We start from the raw sequence: 20,095 nt of genomic DNA, 5'->3' as shown, positions 1-20,095 counted from the left end.
CAGGGGCCCTTTGCAGACAGGCTGGTGCAACTGAGCTTTCTTTGCAGAGGACAGAGCCCCCGATGGCAACCATATTTGTTGTTTAGTTGCTCAGTCATGTCTGACTGTGCGACCCCATGGACTGTATAGCCCACGAGGCTCCTCTGTCCAGGGATTCTCCAGGCAAGAATACTGGAGTGGGTAGCCATTCCCTTCTCCAGGGGATCTTCTGGACCCAGGGACTGAACCTCAGTCTCCTGCATTGCAGGCAGATTCTTCACCCCTGAGCCAGCTGGGAAACACCAGTGACCATATCCTCAAGTGCAAACACAGCTAGGACAGCCTGGTCCATACGCTGAAGGAGAGATCACCACCATAATAGCTGCCATTTCCTCTGCATTCCCTTGTTTGTGCTGGGGGCAGTACTGTTCTTTGCAAGCATCTCTCCCAACCTCCTAGGACAGCTATTGTCTTTACCCCTATCTGGAAAATGGAGCAACCCACAGAAAGCCTACAGAGAGTGGAGAACATAGCATCAAGCCCAGATCTGTGTGGCTCCCAGGTCCTAACCCAGGATCACTCACCCTTCAGGGAGGTGAGACCCAGACAAATGGGCCTTTAGAGCTAGGTTGAGTCTTGATACTTGCCAAGGACTCTATCCCTCCTATGCAGGGTTTGCTGGTTTCTCAGGAGGTCAGGGGTGAAGAGGAAGCTGTATGACATTCCTCATCCTCCAGCCTGACTCCGGGGGGCTCAGCTTCCCCTGCACTTATGGTTGCAGGGTGGGAGCCATGCTTCCTGCTCTCAGGTTGAACCCTGAGGAGGCCCCCTCAGCCTTCCTGATCAGGCCCTTCTCTGTACATGCTCTGCCAACCCGCCAGACAAAGCCTGGCATGCAGGGGGATGAGGGCTGTCTGGAAAAGTGATTTTTTTTATTAGTTTTTATTGGAGCATTGCTGCTTTACAGGGCTTCCCTGATGGCTCAGTGGTAAAGAACCATCTGCCAAGGTAGAAGACATGAGGCGTGGGTTTGATCCCTGGCACGGGAAGATCACCTGGAGGAGGGCATGGCAACCCACTCCAATATTCTTGCCTGGAGAATCCTATGGACGGAGGAACCTGGAAGGTTCTAGTCCACAGGGTCGAAAAGAGTTGGACCTGAGTGAAGTGACTTAGCTGTGTTAGTTTCTGCTGTAGGCAAAGTGAATCAACTATATGTTTACATGTATCCACTCTTTTTTTGTACTTCCTTCCCATTTAGGTCTGGGAAGGTGGAATTTTTAGCAGAAGGGAGACGGCAGAGCTGCTGATATATCTGTCAGCCTCACTCAGCATCTTGCTAAGCTTCCTCCCAGCTCTGGCCCTACACCCCTGTGTATCCCCCCACCCCGCTGTACACTCCTTCCCTGGAATCTGGCTTTCTTCCTTCTGGGTAACACTCCCAATCAGGCTCCACAGAGGAGCCGTTTGTCTGGCCTCTGCCCTGGGCGATGGGGACTGCAGAGTAGCCTGGAGACCCCGTGGGCATTCCCTTCTCTTGAAGGAAGGGAAGGAGGATGAGGAGGTGGGGAGGGGGTGCTCCGGACAGCAAAGTACATGAGTCCCCCATCCAAGCGAGCACGGATGGTCTCCTCTCATGCCCGGGGAAACAAACACCCAGGTTTCTGTGGGGAGCACCTCTGTGCCTCTCTCGCACTCCAGGCCCCCGGTCGGCAGAGTAAAGCAGAGGATCCCAGGTACAGTCTGGCTTGAGACCTCCCGCCCCTCCCCCACCTCCAGAGCTGGCTGTGGTCCATGCCCCTTGGCCTGACACTGAAGATCAGACCCTGGCAGCTCCCTCCTCAACGCCTGGGGAGGAAGTTGGCTGGGGGGTGGGGAGGAGAACAGCAGGAGAGCCTCCCCATGATGAAGGGGGCCTAACAGGGCCCTGCCACAGAGGCGGACATTCCCAGAGAGCCAGGAGCAGGTTCCTGCTCTACTGAGTTCTCCTGGGTCCTTCCCACCCGCGCTGACCCCAGAGTGCCAGCCCAGCAAGAAAGCAGCCACACCTGTTACAGTCACTCCCATGCACACCAAGGAGGCCTAATTATCAGGCTGCACTGACCGCTCAGATCGCTAAACACGCCAGAGGGAACTTTGTTGAGAATGCGTTAGATCCCGGCACGCAGATGTGTGCCAGGCTTCCTGAGCGGCTCCATGCTCAGGCATCCACGGCTGGCTGGAAAGAAGGCAGGACCTCCCTGCAGTTGGGCTGCACCCCTTTCTCTTTCAACTGCCTGTGGTCACCCCGGCCCCTTCATCTCCCCACGGCCACGAGCCTTAGTCCCTTGGCCCCTTCTTCCTTTGTCATCGCAAAAGACTCTAGGCAGCCAGCTCTGGGCTGCCTCCTTGGTGGAAAAAGGTCCCCTCTTGACTCCACTGGGACTGATTCCTGGCCATGGGATACTCTGCCACGGGGGGCTCATCCACTCTCCACTGCAGTCAAGGGCAAGGAGGTGATGGGAATGGGAGACGAGAGGCCAGGGTATTTTTAGTCTAAAGGAGACTAAACAGCTCAGGAAATTTCTCTTCTATGCCCCTGTGAAACTACTGGCTTCCTTTTCAGTAACAGGGGGGTTTCTAGGAAGACGCCCCTAGAATTTCTAGGAAGAATCCCTAGTGGCACTAGAGAGGACAACCCTGCAGAAGCCACAGAGCCCCTTCCTGCCAGACCTGGTGGGTACTGGCCCCTGGGCTATGCAGACCCCAGGGAGCAAAGGTGCTGCCCGGGGGACTGAAAGGGTAATGGGTCCCTGTGAGCCATGTGTACTTGGGCTGGGGATGGAGAAGAGGGCTGGACAGGAAAGCAAATAATGCAAATCATTACAAGACAGAAAGGTATTGCTGTTGGAGGAGGAAAGCCAAGTGCTTCACTTAGGAGAAAACAGAGCAAAAGGCAGAAACAGAAATGGAGAGAGTAATTCCTCTTCCCAAAGCCCTGGGACAGACAACCTGTGTTCCCAGGTCAGGGAAGGCTGTGCCTCCAACACAGACTCTGTGCATTCTGCTGTCTCCCAAAGGCTTTGTCAACAAAAACTGAGGGTCAGGCTAAGTTGTTGTTCTAGAAAGATGATGAAAACCAGCGGTCAGGCCTGAGCATTTTCACTGACCCGAGAGGATATTCCCCATCACCCGGTGAACCATGTATGTACAGCTGTTTATTCTGTCCTCAGACCCACATGGTAACTCAGGGCAGCTGCAGCAACAACTTAAAGGTAGGCAGGACAAGTAACATTCCTATTTTACAGGGTTTAGAGAAGTTAAATAATTTATTGATCAACAGTCTCAAACCAGTGAACTAAAAAGGAATGAGCTGGGTTACCGAGTTGTGTAGGAAAATAAAATTAATAATCTAATTAAAGACCTACAGGATCATCATCACAGATGGAAAAAATATAACTAGCATTTTTCCTCCCAAATTAAGCCAGGATTAGAGTTCCAAGATTTTTTTAAAAGACAGAAATTCACATGGAAGGGGAAACCAGAAAAGAAGATGGCAACAACAGAAGACTGGAAGCTGCAAAACTGAGGGCAGTATAATTTATCAACAGACCTAACAAGCCAAGACCAGAGCCAGCGGAGGGGTGGGGGGAAGCTGAAAACCATCCTGCCAAACCCCCAAAGGCTCAGAAATTGGCATTAATCACTATGCATCAGGAAGTCAAGCAGAGGGGAGGGAGATAAAACAAGGATTTCAAACAAGTTGTTTAGGATGGAATGAGAACCTTAGCTCCCCTCAGCCACTCCACACCTCTGGGGAATAAGCCCTTTCCTCCACCCCCAGGGTGGAGAGGGAGTACTTAGGACTGGGAGTCAACAAGCTCAGGTGACGACTCGTCAGCACAACTGAGGGTCATTGCACACAGGGCAAGTAAGTGTCCGTGCACCTACAGAATGCTGAATGCTGAGACCCCAGACCTCTTCTGCCTGGTCCCCAGAAGCGGACCGCCGTGCCTTTGCCCTATAGCCTGGAAGCTGGGAGAGACCTTTCTGGTGATGACCAGCACACGAGAAAATATCTAGACACATTACTATTTGTGTGTGTGGCAGGAGGCAGGGAGGCATAAGCAGTCCTTCCAACTATCTACAGCAAAGCTTCCCATTGACAAGCCCACTGCCTACTCAGGGCTTTCAGGCAGCCCCAAATATTAAGAAAAATCTATAAGCTGGAAGAAAAAGAACTTGAGGAAACAAACTGCAGGGAGGAGAAATTAAAGATTATTATTGGAAATATAAATCAAAATCATAATGAGATATCACATCACATCTGTCAGAACGGCCATCATCAAAAGACCACAAATAACAAATGTTGGTGAGGATGAACAGAAAAGGGAATCCTTGTACACTGTTGGTGGGAATGTAAATTGGTGCAGCCACTGTAGAAAACAGCATGGAGTTTTCTTAAAAAAACCAAAAACAGAATTACCCTATGACCTAGCAATTCCACTCCTGGGTATATAGCTGAAAAAACCAAAACACTAAATTTGAAAAGATAAATGCACAAGGCTCATAGCAGCATCATTTACAATTGCCAAGATATGGAAGCAACCTAAGTATCCATCAACAGATGAAAGGATAAAGAAAATGTGATGTGTGTGTGTGTGTGTATACATACACACATATATATGCACACACACAATGAAATACTATTCAGTATTCCATAAAAAATAACAGAAGTTTGCCATTTGCAGCAACATGGATGGACTTGGAGGGCATTATGCTTCAAGTGAAACAAGTCAGAAAGAGAACAAGAAACACTGTATATCACTTATAAGTGGAATCTGAAAAATACAACAAACTAGTGAATATAACAAAAAGAAACAGATACATAGAATAAACTAGTGCCTATCAGTGGGGGGATAGGAGGGGGAATATAGGGTTGAGGGGTGGGGAAACAAACTACTGAGTGTAGATACAATGTATTTACAACAAGAAGAATGAAGTAGTCAATATTTCATAATAACTGTAAACGGAAAATAACCTTTAAAAATTGTATTAAAAGAGAAGAGACATAGTTTGCTTCCACGAAATAAGAACAAGAGACTATTGAAAAGGATTCTCTGAAGAACAAGAATAACACCTTATAATAATGGAATCAAAATCATTGAAATTTATATTATAAAATCAATTCTAACTTACGGAGTAAGAGTCCGATCTTGTTTCAAAATATTTAGGAGTCTTACAAAATGCACACAGTACAAGGAAATGAAGGAAAGAGAAAATAGAGAAATAAAAGAAGATGAAGCCAGATATCACATTCTCACACAAAATCTGGACCCTAATGTCCTTAGAAAGGTTATTATAGTCACCATATTTGTATTTAAGGCATTAGATATTATTTTCATTATTTTTAAATCTTTGTTGCCTTTTATTTGTATTTGAGAAAATCCCAAAGGTCACTCTGCCTATGGAATGACTTACACATAGATGGCCCCATTCTACCCATCTGTGTTATCCTATGTGTTAATTTTATTTCTTTAGGAGTGATAAATTGCCTTTTTAATTCTTTGTGATTGTGCACTGTGCTCACAGCGGTACTTTGTACCTGGGAATTTACACAGCTTGCACAGTTAACCATTGAATGATGAGGGGGTTAAGAGGTGCCAACCCTCCGCACAGTGGAAAATCCACTTATAACTTGTAGTCAGCCCTCTGTACACTTACAGAAGATAGAAGGTTCTACATCCAGGGATTCAGTCAACCACTCATCTTGTACTACTGTTGTATGTACTCTTGAAAGTGAAAGTGAAGTGAAAGTTGCTCAGTCGTGTCTGACTCTTTTCAATCCCATGGACTATACAGTCCATGGACTTCTCCAGGCCAGAATACTGGAGTGGGTAGCCTTTCAAAATACCTGCAAATAAGTGGATCCATAGAGTTCAAACCTGTGTTGTTCAAGGGTCAACTGTTATTTCTTTCCCCATCTCTTCCTGCTTTTTTGTAGAAAGAAGGGGAGAGGGAAGGGGAAGCGGAAAACCAAACTCATCCATCTGAAGCCTTGGAAAAATACTATGCAGGGTCGGACAAAGAATAATCCCGTTAGAAAGAATTTGGAATGTTGAGCTTGACTCTTTAGGGAAAAGTTGAAATAAAGAAAAATCTTCACATGAATCCTGTTGGGTTTGAGTCTAATATCTGTCTTCCATGATCCTAATGTTTGAGAGTCTAGTGTTCAAAATGACAAAGGTGCATTCTAATCTTTTTAGAAAAAGAACGCTGACAGCACAGTGAAAACGAGTGGGCGGGGGTGGGGGGATGGATGATGAGGGTGGTGGAGGAAGAATGGCCAGGAGAACCATCAAATACAACCAGAAAAAACAGTTGTCCCTTGTGGAAAAAATTTGATTTTGAAGTTTACACTCCTATTAACATTTAAATTGAAAGGTATTGCTTGCAACTCTACATGGGGAAACCAGGACATCTGCATTTAAATAAACACTACTCAGAGAAGGAAAATATATGTGGGCTATGAATCTCTTTCTATTTGCTCTTTAAAGACCTTGTACAAAAAAACTGATGAGGATTGGAATTTTTTTCTCATTCAAAAAACAGAAATGGTGAGGGTAGGTCTCAGTTAGAACTTGCTGTGTCAGTGAAGACAGGAGATGGGAGGGCGGACATTGTGTTTAATGGTCCAGGGTCAAGAGCCTGCGAAATCAACAAGGTCATGGTCCTCCTCTGCTGGCCACAAGGGGCACCTCTGGGTGACAGAGGTGCTGTCGTGGCTACAAAGGTGGAAGAGCATCAGCTGCCCTGGGAGCTAGACATTCATTTGCAAATCAATCAGTCCCTTTGGGGTTCAAGGCAACAACTGAAGGGCAGAGGATGGTGGTGAAGACAGAATTCGGTGTTCATGCCCCAGGGGGTCAATCTAGAAAGTAAGAAGTGGAGAGAAAGGGTGGGCAATGAGCATGTTAGCTGTGGTATCAACTCAGGACAAGCTGATTCACAGGGGAAGGAATGTTCCAAGAACCAATCACTGCAGAGCATCCATCTCTAAAGGAAGAGAGGGTGTTGGTGCTGGGTAATCACACAGAGAGCTTCCCTGGTGGCTCAGTGGTGAAGCATCCACCTGCCAATGCAGGAGACACGGATTTGATTCTTGGGTCAGGAAGATCCCCTGGAGAAGGAAATGGCAATCCACTCTAGTATTCTTGCCTGGGACATCCCATGGACAGGGGAGCCTGGAGGGCTATAGTCCGTGGGACCAAAAAAAAAAAAAAAAAAGAAAACAGAATTAGATACAACTTAGTGACTAGACAACAACAACAAAACCACACAGAGATTCAACAGATGGGGATGGAAGCATGGATTCTTGGAAACAGGCTGCCTCGGTTCAAATCCTGGCTCTGCCACATACTGGCTGTGCAAATGTGAGCAACTTGGTCCCTCTCTCTAGATCTCAATGTCTGCATCTTTAAGTGGAAGTTATGACACTACCTACTTCAAAGGGTTTTTCAGAGGATTAAACAAGATAATACGTATAAACTGCTTAGAATAGTACCTGACACAAAGCTAGAGTGATACAAGAAGTGGAATCACCTAAATTAAGGCAGTTTTCTCTTTTTCTTGCACTACATCTCTTGCACATGCTGTATACGAGCATACAAGAGTTGAGCAGCACGTTGGGGTGAGCCCCTAATTAAGGATTTGTACCCAGAGGGAACAGCCTTCTGAGATCTGTTCTTGTGCTTCTCAGGTACCAGGAGAGGCTGAGGTGCAGGCTTTATATTTCTGTTTTTTAATAATAAGAAGTATCAAATCTAGAGTGTGGATGCCTCTTATCCTCGGGGGACCAAAACAGCTAGAGGCCACAGCAGCTAATAGCAGAGGTGCCAGGGGCCAAAAAGACTGCTCAAAACCTGGGCTCTTGCAGTGAGCACTGAACTGATCTAGAAGGAAGAAGGATGCACAAGACCATCACTCTTGAGTGATCTAGTCAATTAACACTGAAGCAGAGAAGTGGTTCACAAATTTGGACCAGGAACCTATGTGGATGTCTTCTTGGTATTTATGATTGAAAGGTTTTGTCTATGGCTTTCTTCCAGGGTGTAAGTTGCTTTGGCATCGTAATGAAGTTATATTTAAGAAACCATTATTATGTGAAAACAAAATAGTTCTTAAGAAAGATAGCATTAAGATGTACCTGACTCTTGCAACACTATGGACTATAGCCTGCCAGGCTCCTCTGTCCATGGGATTCTCCAGGCAAGAATACTGGAGTGGGTTGCCATTTCCTACTCCAGGAGATCTTCCTGACCCAGGAATCAAACCCAGGTTTCCAGCATTGCAGACAGATTCTTTACTGACTGAGCTACGTGGGAAGCCCAAAATAGTTCTTGGGTTTCCATAATAAGTGCCCTCTGCCCATCTATGAGCTTCCATCTTTCTCCAAGCCCCCCACATGCTCCGGTCATGACAAATTGCAGTTTTCTGAAAGGCTTGGCACATTCTCCCCATTTCCTTGATGGCACTGAGCTCTCTGCCAACATGGCTGCCCACACATCTCACCTGGTGAGCTTCTCAGCATCCTTGAAATCTCCCAAGAAAGTGAAAGTCTGGGAGGCTTCCAGGGTGCTTCTTTAGCCGACACTGGCATCCAGTGCTTGAGGCTCCTATAACACTTGGTTGATAGTCACCATCTTACTGTGATTACTTATGTGTCCTTTCCTCCAACAGTGCGAGCTTATTCAGGGCTGTGGTTGTGCTTGGTTTATTTGTTTTTCCAGTTCCCAGCGCATTGCCTGGCATAAGCAAGTGCTCAAAAAATGTTTGCTAAATGAGATCACCAACCCCCAACCCTGTAAAAACCTCTAAAACTGGATGCACCATGGACTAAAGTAGGGTGAGGAGGATGTGACTCAAATGTCACTGTGACTTGAAGCCAACCTCTCCCTCCTCCAATCTTATTTTTAAAAGCCAGCATCAACTTTTGCTTAACAGTTCAACATAGTTTTTTTTTTTTAAATCACATACACAAAGAAAACATCAAAATAAGTTCAGATTCCAGATCGCAAAGAGCCATGTAACGTGGGGGATCCTTATGGACTGGGTTGCCATGTCCTCTTCCAGGAGATCTTCCCAACCCAAGGATCGAATTCAGGTCTCTTAAGTCTCCTGCATTGGCAGGTGGGTTCTTTACCACTAGCACCAACTGGGAAGCCTGATAAAGTTTAACAAGCCCATATGATACCTCACAGATTACAATCCCAACAGACCTTTCTTTCCTCCTCCACGACCCCAAGTCAGGAAGAGATCACGGGGGGAGGTAGATGCTATAGAAATGAGGAGTGGTTTCTGGGTCAGAGATGGGCTTGCAGCTTCCTGCTCTCCAACCCTACCTCCGGATTAGAGAGCTGCCATAAATAGGGACATTATGTGATGGTGCCATATACAAATCACATCCATTGTCAAGACAAGGGAAGGCAAATTGCAAAATGTGTACTTGTCTGATGAAGGAAAGCTTAGTCAGCAGCTAAAGCAAGTGCCTGGAGAGAAAAGAGGGAAAAAACCTAGAACTGAAAGAGGCAGAGTCCCAAACCAAAACCCCTCAAGAATGACTCCCTCCTTCCCACTGCCACACTGCTGAGCCAAAAGCAGAAACTGTAGACAGGAACGATGAGAAGGAAGCTCAGCCAACCAGATACACCTGCTTGCTGCCTAGGTCTCTGTCCTTGGGGTGGGGGTACAGGTGGGTCTTCTCACTGGGAGAGAGACCAGTACAATCACTGTGCCACCCCAGAGAAGCTCCCACCTCTCCTCTGTGGAGCCTTATATCGAGGTCACAGGACAAACATTTCTGGAGTAAACCAAGCCCCAGAACAACTGTTGCCGTAGGCCTCCTGATCTAAACAGGCCAGTTCCCTGACCCGTATTATGTAAAATACCCATCCTGTTACCGCCCCTATAGCATCCTAAGCAATCATCCTAATGCCACCCTTCCAGTAGGAATTTTCTGTCTTGAGGCTGTGAAAATTGGCTTCTAGCCTACAAAAGGAGTTGGACTTTCCCTCGAGCCTGCCCACTGTTCCAACAGCATCTCCTGCTCTTATAAACCTTATTCTCCTCTCATTCTGCCTCATGTCTGGAAATGCTTTTCCAACCAGCACACGGAACACATCTTCCTCTGGATCACATGTCACTGACAGCTGCTCTAAAGTGGAGGACAGAAATCAGGGTGGCAAGAACGTGCCCCTCGAGAGTTCCCACAATGCAATCAGGAGATGGGAGCTTAGACACAGGGGCAGGACTTCCCTGGTCGTCCAGTGGCTAGACTCCTCACTCCCAGTGCAGGGGGCAAGCGTTTGATCCCTGGTCAGGGAACTATGTCCTGCACTCAGCAACTAAGAGCTGGTGCAGCCAAATTAGTAAATAAATACAAATAAATATAAAGAAAAGACACATGCGCACCTTAGAGAGTGCTATGATTTCCAGAAACATGTTGCAGGCACCTGAGAGTTGGTTAATAGCAAAGAATCTGAAAGGCCTAGGAAAGGGGAAGATAAATAGGAATGAACATTTATTGTGCACGTTACTATGCACAGGCGCTGTGTTGGACAATTTACGTAGGACACACCCATTAGCCTCCCAGTGGCTCTACACAGGAGATCTTCTTTCATTTTGTAAACTTGGAAATGGAGACAGTGGAATTTCAGCAGATTAAGGTCACACAGCCAATCAGGCCTGGAAAAGGGCCCCCGTCTGCCCATACCCTTTCCATCCCTCAGTCATTTCCAGGTTCCACGCCGCTTCAAACCCCAGAAGGGAGCTTCACATTCAATAAAATATAATGGAATATGATTCAGCTATTAAAATTACTCTTCTGAAGAATGTCAGTGACATGGAGGAAAGTTCATAACAGACCATTAAATGAAAAATAATGCACAGGTGGAATATATGGAATATCAATTATCAATTCCATATGACCCCTAGGCTATGGGTATACAGGTGTACATCCCTGCATGTCCACCCATGCAGGAGAAGCAAGGGAGAAGGACCCCAAATGCTAACAGGGAGTCTTTCTGGGTTGTGGCATTTGGGGTTTTGTTTGTTCTTCTCTACAAGGAGAATGTGTTACTTTCACAAGCAAACTTCGAGTTCTATGGGAGATGTGAGCTTTACTGTTTCTCAAAGTCTTAAGCACAAACAATGAGGCAAACTGAACAGATAGAAGGTGCTGATCTCAGGCCTGGCCACAGATTCCTTTCATGAGTACCCTCTTCTTAAAGACACACTGCCGCTAACTAGTTTCTTTAGTCTTTTTAAACAATGAATCCAAAAGACTTGTCATGCTCTTCTTTGGCCAACAGCATGGACTGTGGAAATACCGGGTTGGCCAAAAAGTTCATTCTGGATTTGTCCATAGCATTGTATGGAAAAACCCAAAGGAACTTTTTGGCCGACCCAATACTTGCCATTGGAGGGCAGCGCTTCCTTCATCTGGCAGCTCCAGCTCAGACCAGCATGCGAATGGACCTCGAAGATGTCACTGCCCCGGCTGCTAATCTTTCTGTAAGTGATGCTTTCAGTGAGGTGTGCAGGCCCTCTCAGGACGCTCTGACTACGTCCCATGTTTTAGGGGCTAGGCACTTCGAGGACACCCGAGGACCTCAGGAGACTCGCATGAATGTCTCTGTAGGCATCTTCTCACCCCCACATGTCCCTTCAATGTGAGATTCTCAAGCTCAAGCACCACAATTTCTGTTTGAGCAGCATGATGCTGCAGAAACACATAAAACGCTGACTGTGGTGTCAGGTGACCTGCATTTATGAGTCCCAGTTTTCCACGTGTTGGCTGGGATGTATCACACAGGTCACACCAAACTCTCAGTTCTGCAGCCTCAGAACAATACGGAGAGCACAACAATGAAGCCGAGAACATTGGATGGTGAGCGCCCGCTCCTTCCATATTCCAAAGCTGTGTGGGGGCCGCTGGCCACACGTGCAGGCTGAGCACTTGAAATCACCATCAAGCACCTGAGCTGTGTACACGCAAAATACGTAGCCAGCTGTCAAAGACCTGGTATGAGTTTTCATCTAATATCACAATAATTTCTATACTGATTACATATTGATATGATAGTATTTTTAATATACTGGATTAGATAATTTTTAATTGAAATTAATTTTATTGTTTCTTTTTGCATAGTCAATGGGGCTAGTAAAACATTTTAAACCGGGTTATGGTTTGCATTATATTTCAATGGACAGCACTTTTAAAGAGAAGGGTAAGAACTTGCTGGGCTTCCCTGGTGTGTTAGATGGTAAAGAATCTGCCTGCAATGCAGAAGACCCAGGTTCGATCCCTGGGTTGGGAAGATCCCCTGGAGAAGGGAATGGTTACCCACTCCAGTATTCTTGCCTGGAGAATTCAATGGACAGAGAAGCCTGAAGGGGTCATAGAGTCAGGTACGGCTGAGCAACTAATACTTTAAGAGCTTTCTATGAGGGTTTTGCGACTTATTGTGTGTTCACCACTTTCAGTTTACACATAGAAGAAGATTAGGGGCAGAGACTGCTGAGGAAGGTTTCTTAGAAGAGAGTCAGCAGAGTGATCTGTGTGTGCCCTTCTTCGTATGGGGGCATTCCCGCTCTCACCACCAGCACCATCTCCTCAAACCAAGAGAAGAAACTTGAGAGGACCATTTGGAGAGGAGCACACAGGTACCCCAGAGTTTAGAAGATGCAGGGGTTGTTCCTACACGTGGACCCCAAAATGAGGTGAGAAGCTGGTTAGAGCTTCCTATGGAAGCGGAGACAAAGCTACACACCCAGAGCCTGGGTGGGAAAGGGTCCTGGGCTTTCTCCGTGGGCCACATGAATGCCAGCGAAGACTAGCGGTTCCTAGAAAAGATCTAAGAGCTTCGGCTGGTAGGGTGTGTTTACTACACCAGAGTCCCTATGGGGGCACCAAACCTGGGGGCTGAGGAGGGAGTGGGACCAGGTCGGCTGGAAGAGAGAGATGAGACAATGTTGCCCACATCAGGAGACAGTGATGGATGTCCGTCACTGAGAAGCTTTTCCAAAGGAATCACAAAGGTGCCCTGCAAGACAGAGCAGCTCTGGGGCTTTGCTACACACGGGGCGCCAACAGAAGCAACGCCACCAGGAAAACTAGAACCCAGGGCCCTAATTTTACTCATTCTTCTCGCGGCCACGCCCCCCAGCCCCGCACCCCCAACAGGAAGCGGAAGTGGTAGAGCTGAAGGGGAGCAGGTGGCCACACCCCGCCAACCCTAAGAGGAAGCAGAAGTAGTAGAGCTGAAGGGGAGCAGGTGGCCACGCCCCGCCAACCCTAAGAGGAAGCGGAAGTAGTAGAGCTGAAGGGGAGCAGGTGGCCACGCCCCCTCAACCCTAAGAGGAAGCGGAAGTAGTAGAGCTGAAGGGGAGCGGGTGGAACAACGCTGACGAAGCAGCGGAAGTGCACGTCTCTCTTCCTGTAGGCTTCCTGCAGGGGGTCAAGGCCACGCACTGGGGAAGCGAGGAGACTTAGACCAGATAGAAGGCTGACCTTCTGACACTAGATCCGACTCAAACGTTAATATCTACAAATGACACTTTACGGCCACCTGAAGGTTACCCGAGAAACCTTTAGGTCAGCTGCCAGAGATTAAACTGGGAACAGGAGACCAGAAAGACCAGGCTAAGAAGTTTGTATTGGGGGAAAAAATAAAGTTGTAGATACAAGTTGTTCAATAAATTGGTTAAAAATGATCTTATAAAAAGTCATATTGGAAACCAGAATGATAATAATGATGATGATAATACAGCTAGCATTTTTTATGTGCCAGGCGTGTCCTAAGCACTTCCTATATATTATCCCATGTAATCTTCTCAATAAATTGATGAGATTATAATGTTCCTTTTATGGATGAGATAATAAGTAACTTGCCCCAAGTCAGGCAGCTTGGAAGAAGGTGCCTTTGGAGATTCCAAAACCCAGGCTTTTCATCACTGTGATCCACAGTCTCCTTGAGTCATTGACCAAATAAGATCTGTGACACTAGCCCTTTGTAAATTGTAAAGCAGTACCACAAATGCCAGTGAGCATTTATGCTCACTGGCAGGCTACAAGGCAGAGAAACAAACACAATGGACCCAGTGGGCGTTATTGGTATCATCTAATGTGTATTTAGCAGTTTCAGGACACACCGGTCATTACATATAACATGAGAAATAAAAGATCAATAGCCTCTCCCCCTCCTTGACCCTTCTTTAATTTGCAATTCTGGTAGATTTTGTTTTCTCATTTAGAAGCGTGATGATGAAGGGCCTAAGAAGTATGTGTTTGCCTCGGTCTTAAGTGTGCTAAGTTGCTTCAGCTGTGTCTAACTCTTTGCAACCCTAGGGACTGTGGTCCACCAGGATCCTCTCCACATATCAGCAAACAGGTTTTCCAAAGCCATGTGCATGGGATGGCAGGAACAGGCAATATGGCAGAAATAAAAGGTGTTTTGGAGTCCTAAGGACCATGGAATAGTGGGCTACCACTACCCTGGGAAATAGGAGACCTGACCTCTGACCTTGGTCACTAATTCTATTACCTTAGGTAAGTCCTTTAATTTCAGGGTTCCTCTAGTTTCTGAAATGGGGATAAAAGTACCTTTCCTGCCTAGAGGTCTGAGGGTAGACCAGATGATTCTACTCTAGTAATTGTGATTCTCAGCCCTGTTTTTGCCATATGCCAGCCTGTCTTTAGCTCAAGAGATGGAGTACAATTTGAAAATAATGAGTGTGTTACTAAAACACTAACACTGCATCCTGGAGCTATTTTTGAGGAGTGCCGAACAATCATAAATCAAGCAGATAACATAAATCAAGGAGGTTGCCCGCCTTCCACAGGGCTGGGAGCCTCATGCATGAGACAGCAGAACCGCCTCCTCCCGGTGGTCAGCGCTTCCTTCTCCCACTCTGGATGTCTCCCCCAGTAAGGAGATGCTTAGGAATGACCAGCAGTGAACGACTGGACTTGGATGTCCTCTCCTTTCCCCTTGTGCCTTCCTCTGTGGCTCTCGTGGCTTGTTTTTTAGAGGCCATCAGTGACCCAGGCTTCTTTGGCAGAGAGGTAAAGCTTAATCAAATAAAGATCTTGCCAAGAAAAGGGCCCCTGTAAGGAAACTAAAATTATATTGTAGCCTCTACTTGAAAACAATTCATCAACAGAAATTCCCTCTTTGCAGTCAACTTATACTCATTTATTCATTCATTTCATGTTTAGCAAGCCACAGCTATGTCCAACAACAGAACTGGGCCCCTGGCTTCCTAAAATGTAATTTCCAAGGAAAGAGACAAATGGTTTCCATATATGCCTATCTATCACACCATGATGGGTGGTGGTGGTGCTATGAAGAAAAATAAGGTAGGTAAAAGGGATGAAATGTAATGGGGCAGAAGTGGGGGAGTTGCTAATTAATAGAGGGAGGTTAGAAATGCTCTTAATAAAGGGACATTTAAGCAGATACCTGAGGAAGAGAGGGAACAGACGGGTGGATATCTGAGGGAAAAGCATTCCAGGAAGAAGAAACAACAGAAGCAAAAGCACCGAAGCAGGAATCTGCTTAGCATGCTTGAGGAATAATAGGAAGACTGCAGAGTTTACCCAATCCTGTTAGCATATTTGAGGAATAACAGGAAGGCTGCAGAGTTTACCCAATCCTGTATGATGATAATCTTTTCTCTTGGGCTTCCCGGGAGGCTCAGTGGTAAAGGATCCACCTGCCAATGCCAGAGACACAGGTTTGATCCCTGGCCTGGGAAGATCCCATATGCCATGGAGCAACTAGGCCTGTGTGCCACAACAATTGAGTCTGTGCTCTAGAGCCCGGGAGCCCCAGCTACCGAGTCCATGTGCCTAGAGCCCATGCTTCACAATAAGAGCGCAATGAGAAGCCTGTGCGTCTCAAAAGAGTAGCCCCCACTTACAGTAACTAGAGAAAAGCCCAAGCGGCAGCAAAGACCCAGCACAACCATAACTAAATAAATAAATATATTTTTTAAAGGTAGCTCTCTCTTCACAATTATTAATGTAACATGTTGACTTAGAGCCACATGATAAATCTTAGTGATAAGGTTTGGAACCAAAGAAGTACTTGGTATAACCAGCTAAATTCTTTTAGAACTTAGTGGGGGGACAGGCAGTAGAATTGATAGGAATCCATGACTGATGGAATTCGAGAGAAGGAGGAGGACACCTCACTGCTGATTCCCAGGTCTCTGGCTTGGATAAGGGGAAATGTGGTGATGTCACTGACCCAGATACACAGTAGAAGAAGAGGCAGAGAATGTTGCTTCTCTGTTTGAATCTAGTTTTATTTTTATTTTTTTGGAGAGGGGAAAGGAGGGAGGATAGGAAGGGCAGATCTTGTAAGAGAAGGGAGGATGCTAAGTTGAGCTTGTTAAGTGTTTAACAGACATCTCATTGGAGATGTCCATTATGGCACTGGCTATATGGATCTCGTGGGAAAGAGATCAGTGCTTGACATATTGATATCACAACCACAGAGTTAAAACTGTAGGACTGAATGCCTACTCTCCCAGGGTAGGTGTATAAAAGAGAAGAAAAGAAGGCTGAAGACAGAACATGAACACCAATAATTAAGGGATGAGAGGAGGGAGAGAAGAAAAATGAGAATGGATAGCTAAGAAGGGCAGGGCAAAATCCAGTGTGAGGACCATCATGGGAGGGACAGGAAAAAGATTTCAGTGATGGCTGAGGATGCTGAGGTCAAATAAGACCTAACGTCATAAAAGAGTCAGCAAAGGCTTGCTGAGCACTGAATGTTTGCTTGGCATTGTGCCAGCCACAGGGAACACTGCAATTCATAGGCTAGGTATGGTCTCTTCCACACAGAGCTTACTAGATTCACAACTAGAGGGTCCCTCGTGACCTTATCACAGATTCCTTGCATGGAAGTCAACCTCACTGACTTACTAGGAATGAATGAGAGGTAAGGAAGTAAAACTTACTCTTCAATCCTCTGTTTGCAAGTAGCCTGACTCTAGTGAAGAGAAAGGAAACAGAGTCACTGAGGGAGACTTTTCTTTCTCCAAAGTTTGCAAGACTTGAGTGTATTTCTATGCAGAGGAGAAAGAATTAGCAGAGGAGATGAACCCAAAGATACCAGAGGTGACACCCTTTCTCATGCACTGACTCATATCCAAATCAAAAGAGTAGACCCGCACACGAACAAGGCAAGTCCCTGGTTCCCCTTGACAAACGAAGGGGGCAGAGCCTGGTGATGAAAAACAGAGTCTGGGGGTCAAACTACCTTGGCTTGAATTCCAGATCGACCACTTACTAGCCATGTGACCTTCCCACCTCTGTGCCTCAGTTTTCCCACCTGTGAGCAGGGATAATAATAATCCCTACATCAGAGATTATTATGAAGATTATATTTTTATATCTCTTCGAGTAGGGCTGGCATAGAGTAAGGGCCGAGGAAGTGCTGGGAGAGTAAGGCCTAGAAATAGACACGCATGTGCACACATGCCTACAAGTGCACACCCAGTGGATGGAGGGGTCTGAGAGGGAAGCAAGAGAGGACAGAGCCTGGCAGATGGGGGGAGGGTTAGGAAGTGGGTGAGCACACAGGTGAGTTTACACCATTCCTCTTTCAAAGCCATGCATGGTTCAGACTCCAGTCCTCTCTGAAACTCTCTTGAGCAGTTCTATCCAGAAGCACATTCCACAGGATGTAGGACGAACCCGGCATGGAGCATACCTGCCCGCCAATCTCTTATCTCAGGGCACGTTCGTCCATTCGCTGACTCATTCATATGTTCACCACCTGCAGGGCTCCATCCCTCACCCAGGTATTGTTCGGCAAAGACAGGTAAGGCACCAGCCCTCCCCTGGAGAAGGCTGCTGCTCCAGAAAGCCTTGGGTCTCCGAGCCTGCTGTCCACTGTGTCTGGTGTGCACATCCAATCACATAGAAACTGCGGCAGTGTCGTTTCTTCTCTGCATCTCTCACAGCATCTAATACTTAGCAGAAGTTCTAAAGTCTCACAGGATGAAGGAATGAATGAGTCTCTTCCATTCTGTAGGTACCCAAATGAGTAGGGGCCTACAGTGTCTCCCAGAAGATCAGTTATCGCGGAGAAAGATGCTGATGCTTATTCGTCACTTACTACGTGCCAGGCACTGTTGACAGTACACAGTTCACTTAGAGTCAGTCGATGAGAAAGCCTTTTCTACTCCTTTTGTTGAAAAGTGATGCCTAATGGCTTCATTTTTATGTTTTCAAATGTTTTCCATTATGTATGGTTTGCTTTCTATGCTTGAAGTGTCTCACGTGACTGGAAACCTTTTTCATGCTTCATGTGCAGTCATTCACTTTTAGATTTTGCCAGGGTTTGGCTGTTGGGTCTTTTGTTAAGTAAATGCTTGCTATGTACTTTGTGTCCGGCTCTGCGAGAGAAGAGCAAGCCCATCCCTCTGGCCCTGGGTATACCCCTCTCTCCCTCTGTCCTGGACGTTACCTTTGTTCTGTGGCAGCCCATCAAATCTGGTTCTATCAACGTGCATATGAATGAGGCCAAGGTCAGTACAGATTAGTAAAAACTCATTGGGCAACATTGGGCAAAAACTTTTTTTTCAGTTCTTCCAAGGGAACCAGTGTGTTTGATTTACTTCCGAGTTAGAAAAAAAGAAATAGATCATGGATTTTTTTAAGCATGATGGAGATAAAGGCAAGATGTTTATATATTCATAGCTGATCTTTTCTACCCCTCAAATGACTTCTAAAGAAACAGTACTCAAGCTGTGTAGCCACCAGCTCATCAGGTCTTTATACTTCCTGTGTCCTCCAGCCCAATATCACAGAGCAATTCTTAAGTTCAAGATTCACTTCTCCCATTTAGGGTCACTATCCTTGGTATTAGAAAAGGGGGGAAGAGCCAGAGCCTGCTGGATTTGAGGGACTTGGGTGCAGAAGTTTGGCAGGGGGCATTCCCCTGGACCCTGTACTGTAACTCAGGGATCTGTGGGTAGAATGAACTCTACTGGCAGAATCGTCTAAATGTTTTTGAATAGGTTATAAACAAAGAACTTATTGTCTTGCTGCTTAGAAGGTTCCAGAGAACGCAGGGCAAGAAAATTTAAGGTTTTAGAATCGAAAGGAGGTTGAAATCTGGCTCCTTCATGCTCTGGAACCTTGCTATTGTTGCTCAGTTGCTCAGTCGTGTCCAACTCTTTGTGACCGCATGGACTGCAGCACACCAGGTTTCCTGGTCTTTCACTTTCTCCTGGAGTTTGCTCAAATTCACGTCTATTGAGGCCATGATGCCATCCAACCATCTCATCCTCTGTCCCCTCCCCGCTTCTGGGAACTTATGATGCACAAAAGAATTTAAAGAGAGTATTCCTCTTTATTGTAGAGTTAGAGTTTATTTGAACTTATATTAAACTGTAGTCAGGCTGCATTGCAATATATTTGTTGCCTGCATAAATGAGAACGAAATGTCCCCTACTCCGATGTTTATTAATGCTACGTGGGGGCGCAGACCTTTCCCCTGGGTGTTCTGGACACCTCGGCAAGAGCAGTCTGCTTCCACTTCTAATTCTGAACCTCTAACACCCAATTTCTCATCTTCGCCATCAAAGGGCTCCTCCTCTACTTATGCTAATGGCATCACCATGGGCATGACTGTCGGCCACACCCCAGCGGCATTTTGAATCCTCCTTGTTTTTTAACACCTTCATTTCTGATCAGTCACCAAGTTCCCCCAATTTTGCTTCCATGATAATTAACCCACATATTCCCCTCTCTCCTGCCTCTGCCTGGCCCTCCTGCACTCGCCCCTGGGACAGTCAAATGAGCCTGAACTGTGTTATTAGGGTTAATATCTGGCTCCATAACTTCTAGCCCCACGACCTTCAGCAAGTCTCAAGTTCCTCATCTCTAAGGACACGTGATAAAATTAGAGAATTTACATGAAACGCACACACAGCATCCAGCCCCTAGTAGGAGCTCAGTGAGCACCAGTTCTTTTCCTACTTGCTGACCTGCTCCCCAGAGGCCTTCCTCTCAGGATTTCTCTGCTCCAACTCATTGCATGCTCTGCTGCTAGATTAACTC

The 20,095-nt window shown here is 46.3% G+C and overlaps 1 protein-coding gene across 1 annotated transcript in view; it reads right to left on the bottom strand.

Annotated features, from left to right (window-relative positions):
* The window catches only part of TMEM178B (transmembrane protein 178B), a 393,258-nt gene that overhangs the window by 33,857 nt on the left and 339,306 nt on the right, over positions 1 to 20,095 (bottom strand). The gene's annotated exons all lie outside the window — the stretch shown is intronic.

The sequence above is a fragment of the Muntiacus reevesi genome, chromosome 6, assembly GCF_963930625.1.
Source record: "Muntiacus reevesi chromosome 6, mMunRee1.1, whole genome shotgun sequence".
Taxonomy (NCBI): Eukaryota; Metazoa; Chordata; class Mammalia; order Artiodactyla; family Cervidae; genus Muntiacus; species Muntiacus reevesi.
This window is presented reverse-complemented; position numbering and strand designations above follow the sequence as displayed.